Raw genomic sequence first — 27,004 nt, 5'->3', positions numbered from 1 at the left:
GTCATTAGCACTTATGGTTTGTAAATGGCACCCAGAATTATGTTGCACGAAGCACAATTTCACATCATTCTGGGTCCATTTGTGTGAAAACAATGTCCATTCAGGCTGAAACGCTACAAGAAGGTAGAATCTATTGAGTTGTAAGTGATCTGAACGTTTCAAGATGATCGCACATTCCTATAGGGGGTAAAACCATGTCCCAAAGGTCACCGGGCCTGGTGTCACTTTAAAGATGTAGGCCAGTTACACCTTTGTGGGCTTATAACTTGGCTTCTGAATGTCCTAGAGAGGTTAGGTTTGTTTTAGTGTACTCCAATCAAAAGCCCCTACAACCACAAAAAGGAATGGAGTCATTAGCACTTATGGTTTGTAAATGGCACCCAGAATTATGTTGCACAAAGCACAATTTGACATCATTCTGGGTTCATTTGTGTGAAAACAAGGTCCAATCAGGTTGAAGCGTTACAGGAAGGTAGAATCTATTGAGTTGTAAGTGATCTGAACGTTTCATGATGATAGCACTTTCCTAAGGGGGTCAAACCATGTCCCAAAGGTCACCGGATCTGGTGTCACTTTAAAGAAGTAGTCCAGTTACACATTTGTGGGCTTATAACTTGGCTTCTGAATGTCCTAAAAAGGTCAGGTTTGTTTTAGTGTACTCCAATCAACAGCCCCTACAACCACAAAAAGGAATGGAGTCATTAGCACTTATGGTTTTTAAATGGCACCCAGAATTATGTTGCACGAAGCACAATTTCACATCATTCTGGGTTCATTTGTGTGAAAACAAGGTCCAATCAGGCTGAAACGTTACAGGAAGGTAGAATCTACTGAGTTGTAAGTGATATGAACGTTGCATGATGATAGCACTTTCCTGAGGGGGTCAAACCATGTCCCAAAGGTCACCGGGCCTGGTGTCACTTTAAAGATGTAGTCCAGTTACACCTTTGTGGGCTTATAACTTGGCTTCTGAATGTCCTAGAGAGGTTAGGTTTGTTTTAGTGTACTCCAATCAAAAGCCCCTACAACCACAAAAAGGAATGTAGTCATTAGCACTTATGGTTTGTAAATGGCACCCAGAATTATGTTGCTCAAAGCACAATTTCGCATCATTCTGGGTTCATTTGTGTGAAAACAAGGTCCAATCAGGCTGAAACGTTACAGGAAGGTAGAATCTATTGAGTTGTAAGTGATCTGAACGTTTCATGATGATAGCACTTTCCAAAGGGGGTCAAACCATGTCCCAAAGGTCACCGGATCTGGTGTCACTTTAAAGAAGTAGTCCAGTTACACATTTGTGGGCTTATAACTTGGCTTCTGAATGTCCTAGAGAGGTCAGGTTTGTTTTAGTGTACTCCAATCAACAGCCCCTACAACCACAAAAAGGAATGGAGACATTAGCACTCATGGTTTTTAAATGGCACCCAGAATTATGTTGCACGAAGCACAATTTCACATCATTCTGGGTTCATTTGTGTGAAAACAAGGTCCAATCAGGCTGAAACGTTACAGGAGGGTAGAATTTATTGAGTTGTAAGTGATCTGAACGTTTCATGATGATAGCACTTTCCTAAGGGGGTCAAACCATGTCCCAAATGTCACCGGATCTGGTGTCAATTTAAAGAAGTAGTCCAGTTACAAATTTGTGGGCTTATAACTTGGCTTCTGAATGTCCTAGAGGGATCAGGTTTCTTTTAGGGTACTCCAATCAACAGCCCCTACAACCACACAAAGGAATGGAGTCATTAGCACTTATGGTTTTTAAATGGCACCTAGAATTATGTTGCACAAAGTACAATTTCACATCATTCTGGGTTCATTTGTGTGAAAACAAGGTCCAATCAGGCTGAAACGTTACAGGAAGGTAGAATCTATTGAGTTGTAAGTGATCTGAACGTTTCATGATGATAGCACTTTCCTAAGGGGATCAAACCATGTCCCAAAGGTCACCGGATCTGGTGTCAATTTAAAGTAGTCCAGTTACACATTTGTGGGCTTATAACTTGGCTTCTGAATGTCCAAGAGAGATCAGGTTTGTTTTAATGTACTCCAATCAACAGCCCCTACAACCACAAAAAGGAATGGAGTCATTAGCACTTATGGTTTGTAAATGGCACCCAGAATTATGTTGCACGAAGCACAATTTCACATCATTCTGGGTTCATTTGTGTGAAAACAAGGTCCAATCAGGCTGAAACGTTAGAGGAAGGTAGAATCTACTGAGTTGTAAGTGATCTGAACGTTTCATGATAATAGCACTTTCCTAAGGGGGTCAAACCATGTCCCAAATGTCACCGGATCTGCTGTCAATTTAAAGAAGTAGTCCAGTTACACATTTGTGGGCTTATAACTTGGCTTCTGAATGTCCTAGAGAGATCAGGTTTGTTTTAGTGTACTCCAATCAACAGCCCCTACAACCACAAAAAGGAATGGAGTCATTAGCACTTATGCTTTGAAAATGGCACCCAGAATTATGTTGCACGAAGCACAATTTCACATCATTCTGGGTCCATTTGTGTGAAAACAAGGTCCAATCAGGCTGAAACGCTACAAGAAGGTAGAATCTATTGAGTTGTAAGTGATCTGAACGTTTCAAGATGATAGCACATTCCTATAGGGGGTAAAACCATGTCCCAAAGGTCACCGGGCCTGGTGTCACTTTAAAGAAGTAGTCCAGTTACACCTTTGTGGGCTTATAACTTGGCTTCTGAATGTCCTAGAGAGGTCAGGTTTGTTTTAGTGTACTCCAATAAACAGCCCCTACAACCATAAAAAGGAATGGAGTCATTAGCACTTATGGTTTTTAAATGGCACCCAGAATTATGTTGCACGAAGCACAATTTCACATCATTCTGGGTTCATTTGTTTGAAAACAAGGTCCAATCAGGCTGAAATGTTACAGGAAGGTAGAATCTATTGAGTTGTAAGTGATCTGAACGTTTCATGATGATAGCACTTTCCTAAGGGGGTCAAACCATGTCCCAAATGTCACCGGATCTGGTGTCAATTTAAAGAAGTAGTCCAGTTACACATTTGTGGGCTTATAACTTGGCTTCTGAATGTCCGAGAGAGATCAGGTTTGTTTTAGGGTACTCCAATCAACAGCCCCTACAACCACAAAAAGGAATGGAGTCATTAGCAGTTATGGTTTTTAAATGGCACCCAGAATTATGTTGCACGAAGCACAATTTCACATCATTCTGGGTTCATTTGTGTGAAAACAAGGTCCAATCAGGCTGAAACGTTACAGGAAGGTAGAATCTACTGAGTTGTAAGTGATCTGAACGTTTCATGATGATAGCACTTTCCTAAGGGGGTCAAACCATGTCCCAAAGGTCACCGGGCCTGGTGTCACTTTAAAGATGTAGTCCAGTTACACCTTTGTGGGCTTATAACTTGGCTTCTGAATGTCCTAGAGAGGTCAGGTTTGTTTTAGTGTACTCCAATCAACAGCCCCTACTACCACAAAAAGGAATGGAGTCATTAGCACTTATGGTTTGTAAATGGCACCCAGAATTATGTTGCACGAAGCACAATTTCACATCATTCTGGGTCCATTTGTGTGAAAACAAGGTCCATTCAGGCTGAAACGCTACAAGAAGGTAGAATCTATTGAGTTGTAAGTGATCTGAACGTTTCAAGATGATCGCACATTCCTATAGGGGGTAAAACCATGTCCCAAAGGTCACCGGGCCTGGTGTCACTTTAAAGATGTAGGCCAGTTACACCTTTGTGGGCTTATAACTTGGCTTCTGAATGTCCTAGAGAGGTTAGGTTTGTTTTAGTGTACTCCAATCAAAAGCCCCTACAACCACAAAAAGGAATGGAGTCATTAGCACTTATGGTTTGTAAATGGCACCCAGAATTATGTTGCACAAAGCACAATTTGACATCATTCTGGGTTCATTTGTGTGAAAACAAGGTCCAATCAGGTTGAAGCGTTACAGGAAGGTAGAATCTATTGAGTTGTAAGTGATCTGAACGTTTCATGATGATAGCACTTTCCTAAGGGGGTCAAACCATGTCCCAAAGGTCACCGGATCTGGTGTCACTTTAAAGAAGTAGTCCAGTTACACATTTGTGGGCTTATAACTTGGCTTCTGAATGTCCTAGAAAGGTCAGGTTTGTTTTAGTGTACTCCAATCAACAGCCCCTACAACCACAAAAAGGAATGGAGTCATTAGCACTTATGGTTTTTAAATGGCACCCAGAATTATGTTGCACGAAGCACAATTTCACATCATTCTGGGTTCATTTGTGTGAAAACAAGGTCCAATCAGGCTGAAACGTTACAGGAAGGTAGAATCTACTGAGTTGTAAGTGATATGAACGTTGCATGATGATAGCACTTTCCTGAGGGGGTCAAACCATGTCCCAAAGGTCACCGGGCCTGGTGTCACTTTAAAGATGTAGTCCAGTTACACCTTTGTGGGCTTATAACTTGGCTTCTGAATGTCCTAGAGAGGTTAGGTTTGTTTTAGTGTACTCCAATCAAAAGCCCCTACAACCACAAAAAGGAATGTAGTCATTAGCACTTATGGTTTGTAAATGGCACCCAGAATTATGTTGCTCAAAGCACAATTTCACATCATTCTGGGTTCATTTGTGTGAAAACAAGGTCCAATCTGGCTGAAACGTTACAGGAAGGTAGAATCTATTGAGTTGTAAGTGATCTGAACGTTTCATGATGATAGCACTTTCCAAAGGGGGTCAAACCATGTCCCAAAGGTCACCGGATCTGGTGTCACTTTAAAGAAGTAGTCCAGTTACACATTTGTGGGCTTATAACTTGGCTTCTGAATGTCCAAGAGAGGTCAGGTTTGTTTTAGTGTACTCATATCAACAGCCCCTACAACCACAAAAAGGAATGGAGACATTAGCACTTATGGTTTTTAAATGGCACCCAGAATTATGTTGCACGAAGCACAATTTCACAACATTCTGGGTTCATTTGTGTGAAAATAAGGGCCAATCAGGCTGAAACGTTAGAGGAAGGTAGAATCTATTGAGTTGTAAGTGATCTGAACGTTTCATGATGATAGCACTTTCCTAAGGGGGTCAAACCATGTCCCAAAGGTCACCGGATCTGGTGTCAATTTAAAGAAGTAGTCCAGTTACACATTTGTGGGCTTATAACTTGGCTTCTGAATGTCCTAGAGATCAGGTTTGTTTTAGTGTCCTCCAATCAACAGTCCCTACAACCACAAAAAGGAATGGAGACATTAGCACTTATGGTTTTTAAATGGCACCCAGAATTATGTTGCACGAAGCACAATTTCACATCATTCTGGGTTCATTTGTGTGAAAACAAGGTCCAATCAGGCTGAAACGTTACAGGAAGGTAGAATCTATTGAGTTGTAAGTGATCTGAACGTTTCATGATGATAGCATTTTCCTAAGGGGGTCAAACCATGTCCCAAATGTCACTGGATCTGGTGTCAATTTAAAGAAGTAGTCCAGTTACACATTTGTGGGCTTATAACTTGGCTTCTGAATGTCCTAGAGAGATCAGGTTTGTTTTAGGGTACTCCAATCAACAGCCCCTACAACCACAAAAAGGAATGGAGTCATTAGCACTTATGGTTTTTAAATGGCACCTAGAATTATGTTGCACGAAGTACAATTTCACATCATTCTGGGTTCATTTGTGTGAAAACAAGGTCCAATCAGGCTGAAACGTTACAGGAAGGTAGAATCTATTGAGTTGTAAGTGATCTGAACGTTTCATGATGATAGCACTTTCCTAAGGGGGTCAAACCATGTCCCAAAGGTCACCGGATCTGGTGTCAATTTAAAGTAGTCCAGTTACACATTTGTGGGCTTATAACTTGGCTTCTGAATGTCCTAGAGAGATCAGGTTTGTTTTAATGTACTCCAATCAACAGCCCCTACAACCACAAAAAGGAATGGAGTCATTAGCACTTATGGTTTTTAAATGGCACCTAGAATTATGTTGCACGAAGTACAATTTCACATCATTCTGGGTTCATTTGTGTGAAAACAAGGTCCAATCAGGCTGAAACGTTACAGGAAGGAAGAATCTATTGAGTTGTAAGTGATCTGAACGTTTCATGATGATAGCACTTTCCTAAGGGGGTCAAACCATGTCCCAAAGATCACCGCATCAGGTGTCAATTTAAAGAAGTAGTCCAGTTACACTTTTGTGGGCTTATAACTTGGCTTCTGAATGTCCTAGAGAGATCAGGTTTGTTTTAGGGTACTCCAATCAACAGCCCCTACAACTACAAAAAGGAATGGAGTAATTAGCACTAATGGTTTGTAAATGGCACCCAGAATTACGTTGCACAAAGCACAATTTCACATCATTCTGGGTCCATTTGTGTGAAAACAAGGTCCAATCAGGCTGAAACGTTACAAGAAGGTAGAATCTATTGAGTTGTAAGTGATCTGAACGTTTCATGATGGTAGCACTTTCCTAAGGGGGTCAAACCATGTCCCAAAGGTCACCGGATCTGGTGTCACTCTAAAGAAGTAGTCCAGGTACATATTTGTGGGCTTATAACTTGGCTTCTGAATGTCCTAGAGAGGTCAGGTTTGTTTTAGTGTACTCCAATCAACAGCCCTTACAACCACATAAAGGAATGGAGACATTAGCACTTATGGTTTTTAAATGGCACCCAGAATTATGTTGCACGAAGCACAATTTCACATCATTCTGGGTTCATTTGTGTGAAAACAAGGTCCAATCAGGCTGAAACGTTACAGGAAGGTAGAATCTATTGAGTTGTAAGTGATCTGAACGTTTCATGATGATAGCACTTTCCTAAGGGGGTCAAACCATGTCCCAAAGGTCACCGGATCTGGTGTCAATTTAAAGAAGTAGTCCAGTTACACATTTGTGGGCTTATAACTTGGCTTCTTAATGTCCTAGAGATCAGGTTTGTTTTAGTGTCCTCCAATCAACAGTCCCTACAACCACAAAAAGGAATGGAGACATTAACACTTATGGTTTTTAAATGGCACCCAGAATTATGTTGCACGAAGCACAATTTCACATCATTCTGGGTTCATTTGTGTGAAAAAAAGTTCCAATCAGGCTGAAACGTTACAGGAAGGTAGAATCTATTGAGTTGTAAGTGATCTGAACGTTTCGTGATGATAGCACTTTCCTAAGGGGGTCAAACCATGTCCCAAATGTCACCGGATCTGGTGTCAATTTAAAGAAGTAGTCCAGTTACACATTTGTGGGCTTATAACTTGGCTTCTGAATGTCCTAGAGAGATCAGGTTTGTTTTAGGGTACTCCAATCAACAGCCCCTACAACCACAAAAGGGAATGGAGTCATTAGCACTTATGGTTTTTAAATGGCACCTAGAATTATGTTGCACGAAGTACAATTTCACATCATTCTGGGTTCATTTGTGTGAAAACAAGGTCCAATCAGGCTGAAACGTTACAGGAAGGTAGAATCTATTGAGTTGTAAGTGATCTGAACGTTTCATGATGATAGCACTTTCCTAAGGGGGTCAAACCATGTCCCAAAGGTCACCGGATATGGTGTCAATTTAAAGAAGTAGTCCAGTTACACATTTGTGGGCTTATAACTTGGCTTCTGAATGTCCTAGAGAGATCAGGTTTGTTTTAATGTACTCCAATCAACAGCCCCTACAACCACAAAAAGGAATGGAGTCATTAGCACTTATGGTTTTTAAATGGCACCTAGAATGATGTTGCACGAAGTACAATTTCACATCATTCTGGGTTCATTTGTGTGAAAACAATGTCCAATCAGGCTGAAACGTTACAGGAAGGAAGAATCTATTGAGTTGTAAGTGATCTGAACGTTTCATGATGATAGCACTTTCCTAAGGGGGTCAAACCATGTCCCAAATGTCACCGGATCTGGTGTCAATTTAAAGAAGTAGTCCAGTTACACATTTGTGGGCTTATAACTTGGCTTCTGAATGTCCTAGAGAGATCAGGTTTGTTTTAATGTACTCCAATCAACAGCCCCTACAACCACAAAAAGGAATGGAGTCATTAGCACTTATGGTTTTTAAATGGCACCCAGAATTATGTTGCACGAAGCACAATTTCACATCATTCTGGGTTCATTTGTGTGAAAAAAAGGTCCAATCAGGCTGAAACGTTACAGGAAGGTAGAATCTATTGAGTTGTAAGTGATCTGAACGTTTCGTGATGATAGCACTTTCCTAAGGGGGTCAAACCATGTCCCAAATGTCACCGGATCTGGTGTCAATTTAAAGAAGTAGTCCAGTTACACATTTGTGGGCTTATAACTTGGCTTCTGAATGTCCTAGAGAGATCAGGTTTGTTTTAGGGTACTCCAATCAACAGCCCCTACAACCACAAAAGGGAATGGAGTCATTAGCACTTATGGTTTTTAAATGGCACCTAGAATTATGTTGCACGAAGTACAATTTCACATCATTCTGGGTTCATTTGTGTGAAAACAAGGTCCAATCAGGCTGAAACGTTACAGGAAGGTAGAATCTATTGAGTTGTAAGTGATCTGAACGTTTCATGATGATAGCACTTTCCTAAGGGGGTCAAACCATGTCCCAAAGGTCACCGGATATGGTGTCAATTTAAAGAAGTAGTCCAGTTACACATTTGTGGGCTTATAACTTGGCTTCTGAATGTCCTAGAGAGATCAGGTTTGTTTTAATGTACTCCAATCAACAGCCCCTACAACCACAAAAAGGAATGGAGTCATTAGCACTTATGGTTTTTAAATGGCACCTAGAATGATGTTGCACGAAGTACAATTTCACATCATTCTGGGTTCATTTGTGTGAAAACAATGTCCAATCAGGCTGAAACGTTACAGGAAGGAAGAATCTATTGAGTTGTAAGTGATCTGAACGTTTCATGATGATAGCACTTTCCTAAGGGGGTCAAACCATGTCCCAAAGATCACCGCATCAGGTGTCAATTTAAAGAAGTAGTCCAGTTACACATTTGTGGGCTTATAACTTGGCTTCTGAATGTCCTAGAGAGATCAGGTTTGTTTTAGGGTACTCCAATCAACAGCCCCTACAACTACAAAAAGGAATGGAGTCATTAGCACTTATGGTTTGTAAATGGCACCCAGAATTATGTTGCACAAAGCACAATTTCACATCATTCTGGGTCCATTTGTGTGAAAACAAGGTCCAATCAGGCTGAAACGTTACAAGAAGGTAGAATCTATTGAGTTGTAAGTGATCTGAACGTTTCATGATGATCGCACATTCCTATAGGGGGTCAAACCATGTCCCAAAGGTCACCGGGCCTGGTGTCACTTTAAAGAAGTAGTCCAGTTACACCTTTGTGGGCTTATAACTTGGCTTCTGAATGTCCTAGAGATGTCAGGTTTGTTTTAGTGTACTCCAATCAACAGCCCCTACAACTACAAAAAGGAATGGAGTAATTAGCACTAATGGTTTGTAAATGGCACCCAGAATTACGTTGCACAAAGCACAATTTCACATCATTCTGGGTCCATTTGTGTGAAAACAAGGTCCAATCAGGCTGAAACGTTACAAGAAGGTAGAATCTATTGAGTTGTAAGTGATCTGAACGTTTCATGATGGTAGCACTTTCCTAAGGGGGTCAAACCATGTCCCAAAGGTCACCGGATCTGGTGTCACTCTAAAGAAGTAGTCCAGGTACATATTTGTGGGCTTATAACTTGGCTTCTGAATGTCCTAGAGAGGTCAGGTTTGTTTTAGTGTACTCCAATCAACAGCCCTTACAACCACAAAAAGGAATGGAGACATTAGCACTTATGGTTTTTAAATGGCACCCAGAATTATGTTGCACGAAGCACAATTTCACATCATTCTGGGTTCATTTGTGTGAAAACAAGGTCCAATCAGGCTGAAACGTTACAGGAAGGTAGAATCTATTGAGTTGTAAGTGATCTGAACGTTTCATGATGATAGCACTTTCCTAAGGGGGTCAAACCATGTCCCAAAGGTCACCGGATCTGGTGTCAATTTAAAGAAGTAGTCCAGTTACACATTTGTGGGCTTATAACTTGGCTTCTGAATGTCCTAGAGATCAGGTTTGTTTTAGTGTCCTCCAATCAACAGTCCCTACAACCACAAAAAGGAATGGAGACATTAACACTTATGGTTTTTAAATGGCACCCAGAATTATGTTGCACGAAGCACAATTTCACATCATTCTGGGTTCATTTGTGTGAAAAAAAGGTCCAATCAGGCTGAAACGTTACAGGAAGGTAGAATCTATTGAGTTGTAAGTGATCTGAACGTTTCGTGATGATAGCACTTTCCTAAGGGGGTCAAACCATGTCCCAAATGTCACCGGATCTGGTGTCAATTTAAAGAAGTAGTCCAGTTACACATTTGTGGGCTTATAACTTGGCTTCTGAATGTCCTAGAGAGATCAGGTTTGTTTTAGGGTACTCCAATCAACAGCCCCTACAACCACAAAAGGGAATGGAGTCATTAGCACTTATGGTTTTTAAATGGCACCTAGAATTATGTTGCACGAAGTACAATTTCACATCATTCTGGGTTCATTTGTGTGAAAACAAGGTCCAATCAGGCTGAAACGTTACAGGAAGGTAGAATCTATTGAGTTGTAAGTGATCTGAACGTTTCATGATGATAGCACTTTCCTAAGGGGGTCAAACCATGTCCCAAAGGTCACCGGATATGGTGTCAATTTAAAGAAGTAGTCCAGTTACACATTTGTGGGCTTATAACTTGGCTTCTGAATGTCCTAGAGAGATCAGGTTTGTTTTAATGTACTCCAATCAACAGCCCCTACAACCACAAAAAGGAATGGAGTCATTAGCACTTATGGTTTTTAAATGGCACCTAGAATGATGTTGCACGAAGTACAATTTCACATCATTCTGGGTTCATTTGTGTGAAAACAATGTCCAATCAGGCTGAAACGTTACAGGAAGGAAGAATCTATTGAGTTGTAAGTGATCTGAACGTTTCATGATGATAGCACTTTCCTAAGGGGGTCAAACCATGTCCCAAAGATCACCGCATCAGGTGTCAATTTAAAGAAGTAGTCCAGTTACACATTTGTGGGCTTATAACTTGGCTTCTGAATGTCCTAGAGAGATCAGGTTTGTTTTAGGGTACTCCAATCAACAGCCCCTACAACTACAAAAAGGAATGGAGTCATTAGCACTTATGGTTTGTAAATGGCACCCAGAATTATGTTGCACAAAGCACAATTTCACATCATTCTGGGTCCATTTGTGTGAAAACAAGGTCCAATCAGGCTGAAACGTTACAAGAAGGTAGAATCTATTGAGTTGTAAGTGATCTGAACGTTTCATGATGATCGCACATTCCTATAGGGGGTCAAACCATGTCCCAAAGGTCACCGGGCCTGGTGTCACTTTAAAGAAGTAGTCCAGTTACACCTTTGTGGGCTTATAACTTGGCTTCTGAATGTCCTAGAGATGTCAGGTTTGTTTTAGTGTACTCCAATCAACAGCCCCTACAACCACAAAAAGGAATGGAGTCATTAGCACTTATGGTTTTTAAATGGCGCCCAGAATTATGTTGCACGAAGCACAATTTCACATCATTCTGGGTTCATTTGTGTGAAAACAAGGTCCAATCAGGCTGAAATGTTACAGGAAGGTAGAATCTATTGAGTTGTAAGTGATCTGAACGTTTCATGATGATAGCACTTTCCTAAGGGGGTCGAACCATGTCCCAAAGGTCACCGGATCTGGTGTCAATTTAAAGAAGTAGTCCAGTTACACCTTTGTGAGCTTATAACTTGGCTTCTGAATGTCCTAGAGAGATCAGGTTTGTTTTAGTATACTCCAATCAACAGCCCCTACAACCACCAAAATTAATGGAGTCATTAGCACTTATGGTTTTTAAATGGCACCCAGAATTATGTTGTACGAAGCACAATTTCACATCATTCTGGGTTCATTTGTGTGAAAACAAGGTCCAATCAGGCTGAAACGTTAAAGGAAGGTAGAATCTATTGAGTTGTAAGGGATCTGAACGTTTCATGATGATCGCACATTCCTATAGGGGGTCAAACCATGTCCCAAAGGTCACCGGGCCTGGTGTCACTTTAAAGAAGTAGTCCAGTTACACCTTTGTGGGCTTTTTTGTGGTTGTAGAGGCTGTTGATTGGAGTACACTAAAACAAACCTGATCTCTCTAGGACATTCAGAAGCCAAGTTATAAGCCCACAAATGTGTAACTGGACTACTTCTTTAAAGTGACACCAGATCCGGTGACCTTTGGGACATGGTTTGACCCCCTTAGGAAAGTGCTATCATCATGAAACGTTCAGATCACTTACAACTCAATAGATTCTACCTTCCTGTAACGTTTCAGCCTGATTGGACCTTGTTTTCACACAAATGAACCCAGAATGATGTGAAATTGTGCTTCGTGCAACATAATTCTGGGTGCCATTTACAAACCATAAGTGCTAATGACTCCATTCCTTTTTGTGGTTGTAGGGGCTGGTGATTGGAGAACACTAAAACAAACCTGATCTCTCTAGGACATTCAGAAGCCAAGTTATAAGCCCACAAATGTGTAACTGGACTACTTCTTTAAATTGACACCTGATCCGGTGACCTTTGGGACATGGTTTGACCCCCTTAGGAAAGTACTATCATCATGAAACGTTCAGATCACTTACAACTCAATAGATTCTACCTTCCTGTAACGTTTCAGCCTGATTGGACCTTGTTTACACACAAATGAACCCAGAATGATGTGAAATTGTGCTTCGTGCAACATAATTCTGGGTGCCATTTAAAAACCATAAGTGCTAATGACTCCATTCCTTTTTGTGGTTGTAGGGGTTGTTGATTGGAGTATACTAAAACAAACCTGATCTCTCTAGGACATTCAGAAGCCAAGTTATAAGCCCACAAAGGTGTAACTGTACTACTTCTTTAAATTGACACCAGATCTGGTGACCTTTGGGACATGGTTTGACCCCCTTAGGAAAGTGCTATCATCATGAAACGTTCAGATCACTTACAACTCAATAGATTCTACCTTCATGTAACATTTCAGCCTGATTAGACCTTGTTTTCAAACAAATGAACCCAGAATGATGTGAAATTGTGCTTCGTGCAACATAATTCTGGGTGCCATTTAAAAACCATAAGTGCTAATGACTCCATTCCTTTTTGTGGTTGTAGGGGCTGTTGATTGGAGTATACTAAAACAAACCTGATATCTCTAGGACATTCAGAAGCCAAGTTATAAGCCCACAAAGGTGTAACTGGACTACTTCTTTAAATTGACACCAGATCCGGTGACCTTTGGGACATGGTTTGACCCCCTTAGGAAAGTGCTATCATCATGAAACGTTCAGATCACTTACAACTCAATAGATTCTACCTTCCTGTAACATTTCAGCCTGATTGGACCTTGTTTTCAGACAAATGGACCCAGAATGATGTGAAATTGTTCTTCGTGCAACATAATTCTGGGTGCCATTTACAAAGCATAAGTGCTAATGACTCCATTCCTTTTTGTGGTTCTAGGGGCTGTTGATTGGAGTACATTAAAACAAACCTGATCTCTAGGACATTCAGAAGCCAAGTTATAAGCCCACAAATATGTACCTGGACTACTTCTTTAGAGTGACACCAGATCCGGTGACCTTTGGGACATGGTTTGACCCCCTTAGGAAAGTGCTACCATCATGAAACGTTCAGATCACTTACAACTCAATAGATCCTACCTTCCTGTAACGTTTCAGCCTGATTGGACCTTGTTTTCACACAAATGAACCCAGAATGATGTGAAATTGTGCTTCATGAAACATAATTCTGGGTGCCATTTACAAACCATAAGTGCTAATGACTCCATTCCTTTTTGTGGTTGTAGGGGCTTGTGACTGGAGAACACTAAAACAAACCTAACCTCTCTAGGACATTCAGAAGCCAAGTTATAAGCCCACAAATGTGTAACTGGACTGCTTCTTTAAAGTGACACCAGGCCCGGTGACCTTTGGGACATGGTTTGACCCCCTATAGGAATGTGCGATCATCTTGAAATGTTCAGATCCCTTACAACTCAATAGATTCTACCTTCCTTTAACGTTTCAGCCTGATTGGACCTTGTTTTCACACAAATGAACCCAGAATGATTTGAAATTGTGCTTCGTACAACATAATTCTGGGTGCCATTTAAAAACCATAAGTGCTAATGACTCCATTAATTTTGGTGGTTGTAGGGGCTGTTGATTGGAGTATACTAAAACAAACCTGATCTCTCTAGGACATTCAGAAGCCAAGTTATAAGCCCACAAAGGTGTAACTGGACTACTTCTTTAAATTGACACCAGATCCGGTGACCTTTGGGACATGGTTTGACCCCCTTAGGAAAGTGCTATCATCATGAAACGTTCAGATCACTTACAACTCAATAGATTCTACCTTCCTGTAACATTTCAGCCTGATTGGACCTTGTTTTCACACAAATGAACCCAAAATGATGTGAAATTGTGCTTCGTGCAACATAATTCTGGGCGCCATTTAAAAACCATAAGTGCTAATGACTCCATTCCTTTTTGTGGTTGTAGGGGCTGTTGATTGGAGTACACTAAAACAAACCTGACATCTCTAGGACATTCAGAAGCCAAGTTATAAGCCCACAAATGTGTAACTGGACTACTTCTTTAAAGTGACACCAGGCCCGGTGACCTTTGGGACATGGTTTGACCCCCTATAGGAATGTGCGATCATCATGAAACGTTCAGATCACTTACAACTCAATAGATTCTACCTTCTTGTAACGTTTCAGCCTGATTGGACCTTGTTTTCACACAAATGGACCCAGAATGATGTGAAATTGTGATTTGTGCAACATAATTCTGGGTGCCATTTACAAACCATAAGTGCTAATGACTCCATTCCTTTTTGTAGTTGTAGGGGCTGTTGATTGGAGTACCGTAAAACAAACCTGATCTCTCTAGGACATTCAGAAGCCAAGTTATAAGCCCACAAATGTGTAACTGGACTACTTCTTTAAATTGACACCTGATGCGGTGATCTTTGGGACATGGTTTGACCCCCTTAGGAAAGTGCTATCATCATGAAACGTTCAGATCACTTACAACTCAATAGATTCTTCCTTCCTGTAACGTTTCAGCCTGATTGGACATTGTTTTCACACAAATGAACCCAGAATGATGTGAAATTGTTCTTCGTGCAACATAATTCTAGGTGCCATTTAAAAACCATAAGTGCTAATGACTCCATTCCTTTTTGTGGTTGTAGGGGCTGTTGATTGGAGTACATTAAAACAAACCTGATCTCTCTAGGACATTCAGAAGCCAAGTTATAAGCCCACAAATGTGTAACTGGACTACTTCTTTAAATTGACACCAGATCCGGTGACCTTTGGGACATGGTTTGACCCCCTTAGGAAAGTGCTATCATCATGAAACGTTCAGATCACTTACAACTCAATAGATTCTACCTTCCTGTAACGTTTCAGCCTGATTGGACCTTGTTTTCACACAAATGAACCCAGAATGATGTGAAATTGTACTTCGTGCAACATAATTCTAGGTGCCATTTAAAAACCATAAGTGCTAATGACTCCATTCCTTTTTGTGGTTGTAGGGGCTGTTGATTGGAGTACCCTAAAACAAACCTGATCTCTCTAGGACATTCAGAAGCCAAGTTATAAGCCCACAAATGTGTAACTGGACTACTTCTTTAAATTGACACCAGATCCGGTGACATTTGGGACATGGTTTAACCCCCTTAGGAAAGTGCTATCATCACGAAACGTTCAGATCACTTACAACTCAATAGATTCTACCTTCCTGTAACGTTTCAGCCTGATTGGACCTTGTTTTCACACAAATGAACCCAGAATGATGTGAAATTGTGCTTCGTGCAACATAATTCTGGGTGCCATTTAAAAACCATAAGTGCTAATGTCTCCATTCCTTTTTGTGGTTGTAGGGACTGTTGATTGGAGGACACTAAAACAAACCTGATCTCTAGGACATTCAGAAGCCAAGTTATAAGCCCACAAATGTGTAACTGGACTACTTCTTTAAATTGACACCAGATCCGGTGACCTTTGGGACATGGTTTGACCCCCTTAGGAAAGTGCTATCATCATGAAACGTTCAGATCACTTACAACTCAATAGATTCTACCTTCCTGTAACGTTTCAGCCTGATTGGACCTTGTTTTCACACAAATGAACCCAGAATGATGTGAAATTGTACTTCGTGCAACATAATTCTGGGTGCCATTTAAAAACCATAAGTGCTAATGTCTCCATTCCTTTTTGTGGTTGTAAGGGCTGTTGATTGGAGTACACTAAAACAAACCTGACCTCTCTAGGACATTCAGAAGCCAAGTTATAAGCCCACAAATATGTACCTGGACTACTTCTTTAGAGTGACACCAGATCCGGTGACCTTTGGGACATGGTTTGACCCCCTTAGGAAAGTGCTACCATCATGAAACGTTCAGATCACTTACAACTCAATAGATTCTACCTTCTTGTAACGTTTCAGCCTGATTGGACCTTGTTTTCACACAAATGGACCCAGAATGATGTGAAATTGTGCTTTGTGCAACGTAATTCTGGGTGCCATTTACAAACCATTAGTGCTAATTACTCCATTCCTTTTTGTAGTTGTAGGGGCTGTTGATTGGAGTACCCTAAAACAAACCTGATCTCTCTAGGACATTCAGAAGCCAAGTTATAAGCCCACAAAAGTGTAACTGGACTACTTCTTTAAATTGACACCTGATGCGGTGATCTTTGGGACATGGTTTGACCCCCTTAGGAAAGTGCTATCATCATGAAACGTTCAGATCACTTACAACTCAATAGATTCTTCCTTCCTGTAACGTTTCAGCCTGATTGGACCTTGTTTTCACACAAATGAACCCAGAATGATGTGAAATTGTACTTCGTGCAACATAATTCTAGGTGCCATTTAAAAACCATAAGTGCTAATGACTCCATTCCTTTTTGTGGTTGTAGGGGCTGTTGATTGGAGTACATTAAAACAAACCTGATCTCTCTAGGACATTCAGAAGCCAAGTTATAAGCCCACAAATGTGTAACTGGACTACTTCTTTAAATTGACACCAGATCCGGTGACCTTTGGGACATGGTTTGACCCCCTTAGGAAAGTGCTATCATCATGAAACATTCAGATCACTTACAACTCAATAGATTCTACCTTCCTGTAACGTTTCAGCCTGATTGGACCTTGTTTTCACACAAATGAACCAAGAATGATGTGAAATTGTACTTCGTGCAACATAATTCTAGGTGCCATTTAAAAACCATAAGTGCTAATGACTCCATTCCTTTTTGTGGTTGTAGGGGCTGTTGATTGGAGTACCCTAAAACAAACCTGATCTCTCTAGGACATTCAGAAGCCAAGTTATAAGCCCACAAATGTGTAACTGGACTACTTATTTAAATTGACACCAGATCCGGTGACATTTGGGACATGGTTTGACCCCCTTAGGAAAATGCTATCATCATGAAACGTTCAGATCACTTACAACTCAATAGATTCTACCTTTCTGTAACGTTTCAGCCTGATTGGACCTTGTTTTCACACAAATGAACCCAGAATGATGTGAAATTGTGCTTCGTGCAACATAATTCTGGGTGCCATTTAAAAACCATAAGTGCTAATGTGTCCATTCCTTTTTGTGGTTGTAGGGACTGTTGATTGGAGGACACTAAAACAAACCTGATCTCTAGGACATTCAGAAGCCAAGTTATAAGCCCACAAATGTGTAACTGGACTACTTCTTTAAATTGACACCAGATCCGGTGACCTTTGGGACATGGTTTGACCCCCTTAGGAAAGTGCTATCATCATGAAACGTTCAGATCACTTACAACTCAATAGATTCTACCTTCCTGTAACGTTTCAGCCTGATTGGACCTTGTTTTCACACAAATGAACCCAGAATGATGTGAAATTGTGCTTCGTGCAACATAATTCTGGGTGCCATTTAAAAACCATAAGTGCTAATGTCTCCATTCCTTTTTGTGGTTGTAAGGGCTGTTGATTGGAGTACACTAAAACAAACCTGACCTCTCTAGGACATTCAGAAGCCAAGTTATAAGCCCACAAATATGTACCTGGACTACTTCTTTAGAGTGACACCAGATCCGGTGACCTTTGGGACATGGTTTGACCCCCTTAGGAAAGTGCTACCATCATGAAACGTTCAGATCACTTACAACTCAATAGATTCTACCTTCCTGTAACGTTTCAGCCTGATTGGACCTTGTTTTCACACAAATGAACCCAGAATGATGTGAAATTGTGCTTCGTGCAACATAATTCTGGGTGCCATTTACAAACCATAAGTGCTAATGACTCCATTACTTTTTGTGGTTGTAGGGGCTTGTGATTGGAGAACACTAAAAAAAACCTAACCTCTCTAGGACATTCAGAAGCCAAGTTATAAGCCCACAAAGGTGTAACTGGACTGCTTCTTTAAAGTGACACCAGGCCCGGTGACCTTTGGGACATGGTTTGACCCCCTATAGGAATGTGCGATCATCTTGAAACGTTCAGATCCCTTACAACTCAATAGATTCTACCTTCCTTTAACGTTTCAGCCTGATTGGACCTTGTTTTCACACAAATGAACCCAGAATGATGTGAAATTGTGCTTCGTGCAACATAATTCTGGGTGCCATTTAAAAACCATAAGTGCTAATGACTCCATTAATTTTGGTGGTTGTAGGGGCTGTTGATTGGAGTATACTAAAACAAACCTGATCTCTCTAGGACATTCAGAAGCCAAGTTATAAGCCCACAAAGGTGTAACTGGACTACTACTTTAAATTGACACCAGATCCGGTGACCTTTGGGACATGGTTCGACCCCCTTAGGAAAGTGCTATCATCATGAAACGTTCAGATCACTTACAACTCAATAGATTCTACCTTCCTGTAACATTTCAGCCTGATTGGACCTTGTTTTCACACAAATGAACCCAGAATGATGTGAAATTTTGCTTCGTGCAACATAATTCTGGGCGCCATTTAAAAACCATAAGTGCTAATGACTCCATTCCTTTTTGTGGTTGTAGGGGCTGTTGATTGGAGTACACTAAAACAAACCTGACATCTCTAGGACATTCAGAAGCCAAGTTATAAGCCCACAAATGTGTAACTGGACTACTTCTTTAAAGTGACACCAGGCCCAGTGACCTTTGGGACATGGTTTGACCCCCTATAGGAATGTGCGATCATCATGAAACGTTCAGATCACTTACAACTCAATAGATTCTACGTTCTTGTAACGTTTCAGCCTGATTGGACCTTGTTTTCACACAAATGGACCCAGAATGATGTGAAATTGTTCTTCGTGCAACATAATTCTGGGTGCCATTTACAAACCATAAGTGCTAATGACTCCATTCCTTTTTGTGGTTGTAGGGGCTGTTGATTGGAGTACACTAAAACAAACCTGATTTCTCTAGGACATTCAGAAGCCAAGTTATAAGCCCACAAATGTGTAACTGGACTACTTCTTTAAATTGAAACCTGATGCGGTGATCTTTGGGACATGGTTTGACCCCCTTAGGAAAGTGCTATTATCATGAAACATTCAGATCACTTACAACTCAGTAGATTCTACATTCCTCTAACGTTTCAGCCTGATTGGACCTTGTTTTCACACAAATGAACCCAGAATGATGTGAAATTGTGCTTCGTGCAACATAATTCTGGGTGCCAATTACAAACCATAAGTGATAATGACTCCATTCCTTTTTGTGGTTGTAGGGGCTGTTGATTGGAGTACATTAAAACAAACCTGATCTCTCTAGGACATTCAGAAGCCAAGTTATAAGCCCACAAATGTGTAACTGGACTACTTCTTTAAATTGACACCAGATCCGGTGACCTTTGGGACATGGTTTGACCCCCTTGGGAAAGTGCTATCATCATGAAACGTTCAGATCACTTACAACTCAATAGATTCTTCCTTCCTGTAACGTTTCAGCCTGATTGGACCTTGTTTTCACACAAATGAACCCAGAATGATGTGAAATTGTACTTCGTGCAACATAATTCTAGGTGCCATTTAAAAACCATAAGTGCTAATGACTCCATTCCTTTCTGTGGTTGTAGGGGCTGTTGACTGGAGTACATTAAAACAAACCTGATCTCTCTAGGACATTCAGAAGCCAAGTTATAAGCCCACAAATGTGTAACTGGACTACTTCTTTAAATTGACACCAGATCCGGTGACCTTTGGGACATGGTTTGACCCCCTTAGGAAAGTGCTATCATCATGAAACGTTCAGATCACTTACAACTCAATAGATTCTACCTTCCTGTAACGTTTCAGCCTGATTGGACCTTGTTTTCACACAAATGAACCCAGAATGATGTGAAATTGCACTTCGTGCAACATAATTCTAGGTGCCATTTAAAAACCATGAGTGCTAATGACTCCATTCCTTTTTGTGGTTGTAGGGGCTGTTGATTGGAGTACCCTAAAACAAACCTGATCTCTCTAGGACATTCAGAAGCCAAGTTATAAGCCCACAAATGTGTAACTGGACTACTTCTTTAAATTGACACCAGATCCGGTGACATTTGGGACATGGTTTGACCCCCTTAGGAAAGTGCTATCATCATGAAACGTTCAGATCACTTACAACTCAATAGATTCTTCCTTCCTGTAACGTTTCAGCCTGATTGGACCTTGTTTTCACACAAATGAACCCAGAATGATGTGAAATTGTGCTTCGTGCAACATAATTCTGGGTGCCATTTAAAAACCATAAGTGCTAATGTCTCCATTCCTTTTTGTGGTTGTAGGGGCTGTTGATTGGAGGACACTAAAACAAACCTGACCTCTCTAGGACATTCAGAAGCCAAGTTATAAGCCCACAAATGTGTAACTGGACTACTTCTTTAAAGTGACACCAGATCCGGTGACCTTTGGGACATGATTTGACCCCCTTTGGAAAGTGCTATCATCATGAAACGTTCAGATCACTTACAACTCAATAGATTCTACCTTCCTGTAACGTTTCAGCCTGATTGGACCTTGTTTTCACACAAATGAACCCAGAATGATGTGAAATTGTGCTTTGTGCAACATAATTCTGGGTGCCATTTACAAACCATAAGTGCTAATGACTCCATTCCTTTTTGTGGTTGTAGGGGCTGTTGATTGGAGTACACTAAAACAAACCTGACCTCTCTAGGACATTCAGAAGCCAAGTTATAAGCCCACAAATGTGTAACTGGACTACTTCTTTAAAGTGACACCAGATCCGGTGCCCTTTGGGACATGGTTTGACCCCCTTTGGAAAGTGCTATCATCATGAAACGTCCAGATCACTTACAACTCAATAGATTCTACCTTCCTGTAACGTTTCAGCCTGATTGGACCTTGTTTTCAGACAAATGAACCCAGAATGATGTGAAATTGTGCTTCGTGCAACATAATTCTGGGTGCCATTTACAAACCATAAGTGCTAATGACTCCATTCCTTTTTGTGATTGTAGGGGCTGTTGATTGGAATACACTAAAACAAACCTGACCTCTCTAGGACATTCAGAAGCCAAGTTATAAGCCCACAAATGTGTAACTGGACTACGTCTTTAAAGTGACACCAGGCACGGTGACCTTTGGGACATGGTTTGACCCCCTATAGGAATGTGAGATCATCATGAAACGTTCAGATCACTTACAACTCAATAGATTCTACCTTCTTGTAACGTTTCAGCCTGATTGGACATTGTTTTCACAAAAATGGACCCAGAATGATGTGAAATTGTGCTTCGTGCAACATAATTCTGGGTGCCATTTACAAACCATAAGTGCTAATGACTCCATTCCTTTTTGTGGTTGTAGGGGCTGTTTATTGGAGTACACTAAAACAAACCTGACCTCTCTAGGACATTCAGAAGCCAAGTTATAAGCCCACAAATGTGTAACTGGACTACTTCTTTAAAGTGCCACCAGATCCGGTGACCTTTGGGACATGGTTTGACCCCCTTAGGAAAGTGCTATCATCATGAAACGTTCAGATCACTTACAACTCAATAGATTCTACCTTGCTGTAATGTTTCAGCCTGATTGGACCTTGTTTTCACACAAATGAACCCAGAATGATGTGAAATTGTTCTTCGTGCAACATAATTCTGGGTGCCATTTACAAACCATAAGTGCTAATGACTCCATTCCGTTTTGTGGTCGTAGGGGCTGTTGATTGGAGTACACTAAAACAAACCTAACCTCTCTAGGACATTCAGAAGCCAAGTTATAAGCCCACAAAGGTGTAACTGGACTACTTCTTTAAAGTGACACCAGGCCCGGTGACCTTTGGGACATGGTTTTACCCCCTATAGGAATGTGCTATCATCTTGAAACGTTCAGATCACTTACAACTCAATAGATTCTACCTTCTTGTAGCGTTTCAGCCTGATTGGACCTTGTTTTCACACAAATCGACCCAGAATGATGTGAAATTGTGCTTCGTGCAACATAATTCTGGGTGCCATTTACAAAGCATAAGTGCTAATGACTCCATTCCTTTTTGTGGTTGTAGGGGCTGTTGATTGGAGTACACTAAAACAAACCTGATCTCTCTAGGACATTCAGAAGCCAAGTTATAAGCCCACAAATGTGTAACTGGACTACTTCTTTAAATTGACAGCAGATCCGGTGACCTTTGGGACATGGTTTGACCCCCTTAGGAAAGTGCTATTATCATGAAACGTTCAGATCACTTACAACTCAGTAGATTCTACCTTCCTGTAACGTTTCAGCCTGATTGGACCTTGTTTTCACACAAATGAACCCAGAATGATGTGAAATTGTGCTTCGTGCAACATAATTCTGGGTGCCATTTACAAACCATAAGTGCTAATGACTCCATTCCTTTTTGTGGTTGTAGGGGCTGTTGATTGGAGTACATTAAAAAAAACCTGATCTCTCTAGGACATTCAGAAGCCAAGTTATAAGCCCACAAATGTGTAACTGGACTACTTCTTTAAATTGACACCAGATCCGGTGACCTTTGGGACATGGTTTGACCCCCTTAGGAAAGTGCTATCATCATGAAACGTTCAGATCACTTACAACTCAATAGATTCTTCCTTCCTGTAACGTTTCAGCCTGATTGGACCTTGTTTTCACACAAATGAACCCAGAATGATGTGAAATTGTACTTCGTGCAACATAATTCTAGGTGCCATTTAAAAACCATAAGTGCTAATGACTCCATTCCTTTTTGTGGTTGTAGGGGCTGTTGATTGGAGTACATTAAAACAAACCTGATCTCTCTAGGACATTCAGAAGCCAAGTTATAAGCCCACAAATGTGTAACTGGACTACTTCTTTAAATTGACACCAGATCCGGTGACCTTTGGGACATGGTTTGACCCCCTTAGGAAAGTGCTATCATCATGAAACGTTCAGATCACTTACAACTCAATAGATTCTACCTTCCTGTAACGTTTCAGCCTGATTGGACCTTGTTTCCACACAAATGAACCCAGAATGATGTGAAATTGTACTCCGTGCAACATAATTCTAGGTGCCATTTAAAAACCATAAGTGCTAATGACTCCATTCCTTTTTGTGGTTGTAGGGGCTGTTGATTGGAGTACACTAAAACAAACCTGACCTCTCTAGGACATTCAGAAGCCAAGTTATAAGCCCACAAAGGTGTAACTGGACTACATCTTTAAAGTGACACCAGGCCCGGTGACCTTTGGGACATGGTTTGACCCCCTTAGGAAAGTGCTATCATCATGAAACGTTCAGATCACTTACAACTCAGTAGATTCTACCTTCCTGTAACGTTTCAGCCTGATTGGACCTTGTTTTCACACAAATGAACCCAGAATGATGTGAAATTGTGCTTTGTGCAACATAATTCTGGGTGCCATTTAAAAACCATAACTGCTAATGACTCCATTCCTTTTTGTGGTTGTAGGGGCTGTTGATTGGAGTACCCTAAAACAAACCTGATCTCTCTAGGACATTCAGAAGCCAAGTTATAAGCCCACAAATGTGTAACTGGACTACTTCTTTAAATTGACACCAGATCCGGTGACCTTTGGGACATGGTTTGACCCCCTTAGGAAAGTGCTATCATCATGAAACGTTCAGATCACTTACAACTCAATAGATTCTACCTTCCTGTAACGTTTCAGCCTGATTGGACCTTGTTTTCACACAAATGAACCCAGAATGATGTGAAATTGTGCTTCGTGCAACATAATTCTGGGTGCCATTTAAAAACCATAAGTGCTAATGTCTCCATTCCTATTTGTGGTTGTAGGGGCTGTTGATTGGAGGACACTTAAACAAACCTGACCTATCTAGGACATTCAGAAGCCAAGTTATAAGCCCACAAATGTGTAACTGGACTACTTCTTTAAAGTGACACCAGATCCGGTGACCTTTGGGACATGGTTTGACCCCCTTTGGAAAGTGCTATCATCATGAAACGTTCAGATCACTTACAACTCAATAGATTCTACCTTCCTGTAACGTTTCAGCCTGATTGGACCTTGTTTTCACACAAATGAACCCAGAATGATGTGAAATTGTGCTTTGTGCAACATAATTCTGGGTGCCATTTACAAACCATAAGTGCTAATGACTCCATTCCTTTTTGTGGTTGTAGGGGCTGTTGATTGGAGTACACTAAAACAAACCTGACCTCTCTAGGACATTCAGAAGCCAAGTTATAAGCCCACAAAGGTGTAACTGGACTACTTCTTTAAAGTGACACCAGGCCCGGTGACCTTTGGGACATGGTTTTACCCCCTATAGGAATGTGCTATCATCTTGAAACGTTCAGATCACTTACAACTCAATAGATTCTACCTTCTTGTAGCGTTTCAGCCTGATTGGACCTTGTTTTCACACAAATCGACCCAGAATGATGTGAAATTGTGCTTCGTGCAACATAATTCTGGGTGCCATTTACAAAGCATAAGTGCTAATGACTCCATTCCTTTTTGTGGTTGTAGGGGCTGTTGATTGGAGTACACTAAAACAAACCTGATCTCTCTAGGACATTCAGAAGCCAAGTTATAAGCCCACAAATGTGTAACTGGACTACTTCTTTAAATTGACACCAGATCCGGTGACCTTTGGGACATGGTTTGACCCCCTTAGGAAAGTGCTATCATCATGAAACGTTCAGATCACTTACAACTCAATAGATTCTACCTTGCTGTAATGTTTCAGCCTGATTGGACCTTGTTTTCACACAAATGAACCCAGAATGATGTGAAATTGTTCTTCGTGCAACATAATTCTGGGTGCCATTTACAAACCATAAGTGCTAATGACTCCATTCCGTTTTGTGGTCGTAGGGGCTGTTGATTGGAGTACACTAAAACAAACCTAACCTCTCTAGGACATTCAGAAGCCAAGTTATAAGCCCACAAAGGTGTAACTGGACTACTTCTTTAAAGTGACACCAGGCCCGGTGACCTTTGGGACATGGTTTTACCCCCTATAGGAATGTGCTATCATCTTGAAACGTTCAGATCACTTACAACTCAATAGATTCTACCTTCTTGTAGCGTTTCAGCCTGATTGGACCTTGTTTTCACACAAATCGACCCAGAATGATGTGAAATTGTGCTTCGTGCAACATAATTCTGGGTGCCATTTACAAAGCATAAGTGCTAATGACTCCATTCCTTTTTGTGGTTGTAGGGGCTGTTGATTGGAGTACACTAAAACAAACCTGATCTCTCTAGGACATTCAGAAGCCAAGTTATAAGCCCACAAATGTGTAACTGGACTACTTCTTTAAATTGACAGCAGATCCGGTGACCTTTGGGACATGGTTTGACCCCCTTAGGAAAGTGCTATTATCATGAAACGTTCAGATCACTTACAACTCAGTAGATTCTACCTTCCTGTAACGTTTCAGCCTGATTGGACCTTGTTTTCACACAAATGAACCCAGAATGATGTGAAATTGTGCTTCGTGCAACATAATTCTGGGTGCCATTTACAAACCATAAGTGCTAATGACTCCATTCCTTTTTGTGGTTGTAGGGGCTGTTGATTGGAGTACATTAAAAAAAACCTGATCTCTCTAGGACATTCAGAAGCCAATTTATAAGCCCACAAATGTGTAACTGGACTACTTCTTTAAATTGACACCAGATCCGGTGACCTTTGGGACATGGTTTGACCCCCTTAGGAAAGTGCTATCATCATGAAACGTTCAGATCACTTACAACTCAATAGATTCTTCCTTCCTGTAACGTTTCAGCCTGATTGGACCTTGTTTTCACACAAATGAACCCAGAATGATGTGAAATTGTACTTCGTGCAACATAATTCTAGGTGCCATTTAAAAACCATAAGTGCTAATGACTCCATTCCTTTTTGTGGTTGTAGGGGCTGTTGATTGGAGTACATTAAAACAAACCTGATCTCTCTAGGACATTCAGAAGCCAAGTTATAAGCCCACAAATGTGTAACTGGACTACTTCTTTAAATTGACACCAGATCCGGTGACCTTTGGGACATGGTTTGACCCCCTTAGGAAAGTGCTATCATCATGAAACGTTCAGATCACTTACAACTCAATAGATTCTACCTTCCTGTAACGTTTCAGCCTGATTGGACCTTGTTTCCACACAAATGAACCCAGAATGATGTGAAATTGTACTCCGTGCAACATAATTCTAGGTGCCATTTAAAAACCATAAGTGCTAATGACTCCATTCCTTTTTGTGGTTGTAGGGGCTGTTGATTGGAGTACACTAAAACAAACCTGACCTCTCTAGGACATTCAGAAGCCAAGTTATAAGCCCACAAAGGTGTAACTGGACTACATCTTTAAAGTGACACCAGGCCCGGTGACCTTTGGGACATGGTTTGACCCCCTTAGGAAAGTGCTATCATCATGAAACGTTCAGATCACTTACAACTCAGTAGATTCTACCTTCCTGTAACGTTTCAGCCTGATTGGACCTTGTTTTCACACAAATGAACCCAGAATGATGTGAAATTGTGCTTTGTGCAACAT

Source organism: Nothobranchius furzeri, chromosome 3 (genome assembly GCF_043380555.1).
Source record: "Nothobranchius furzeri strain GRZ-AD chromosome 3, NfurGRZ-RIMD1, whole genome shotgun sequence".
Classification (NCBI taxonomy): domain Eukaryota; kingdom Metazoa; phylum Chordata; class Actinopteri; order Cyprinodontiformes; family Nothobranchiidae; genus Nothobranchius; species Nothobranchius furzeri.
Note: the sequence above shows the minus strand (reverse complement) of the source record.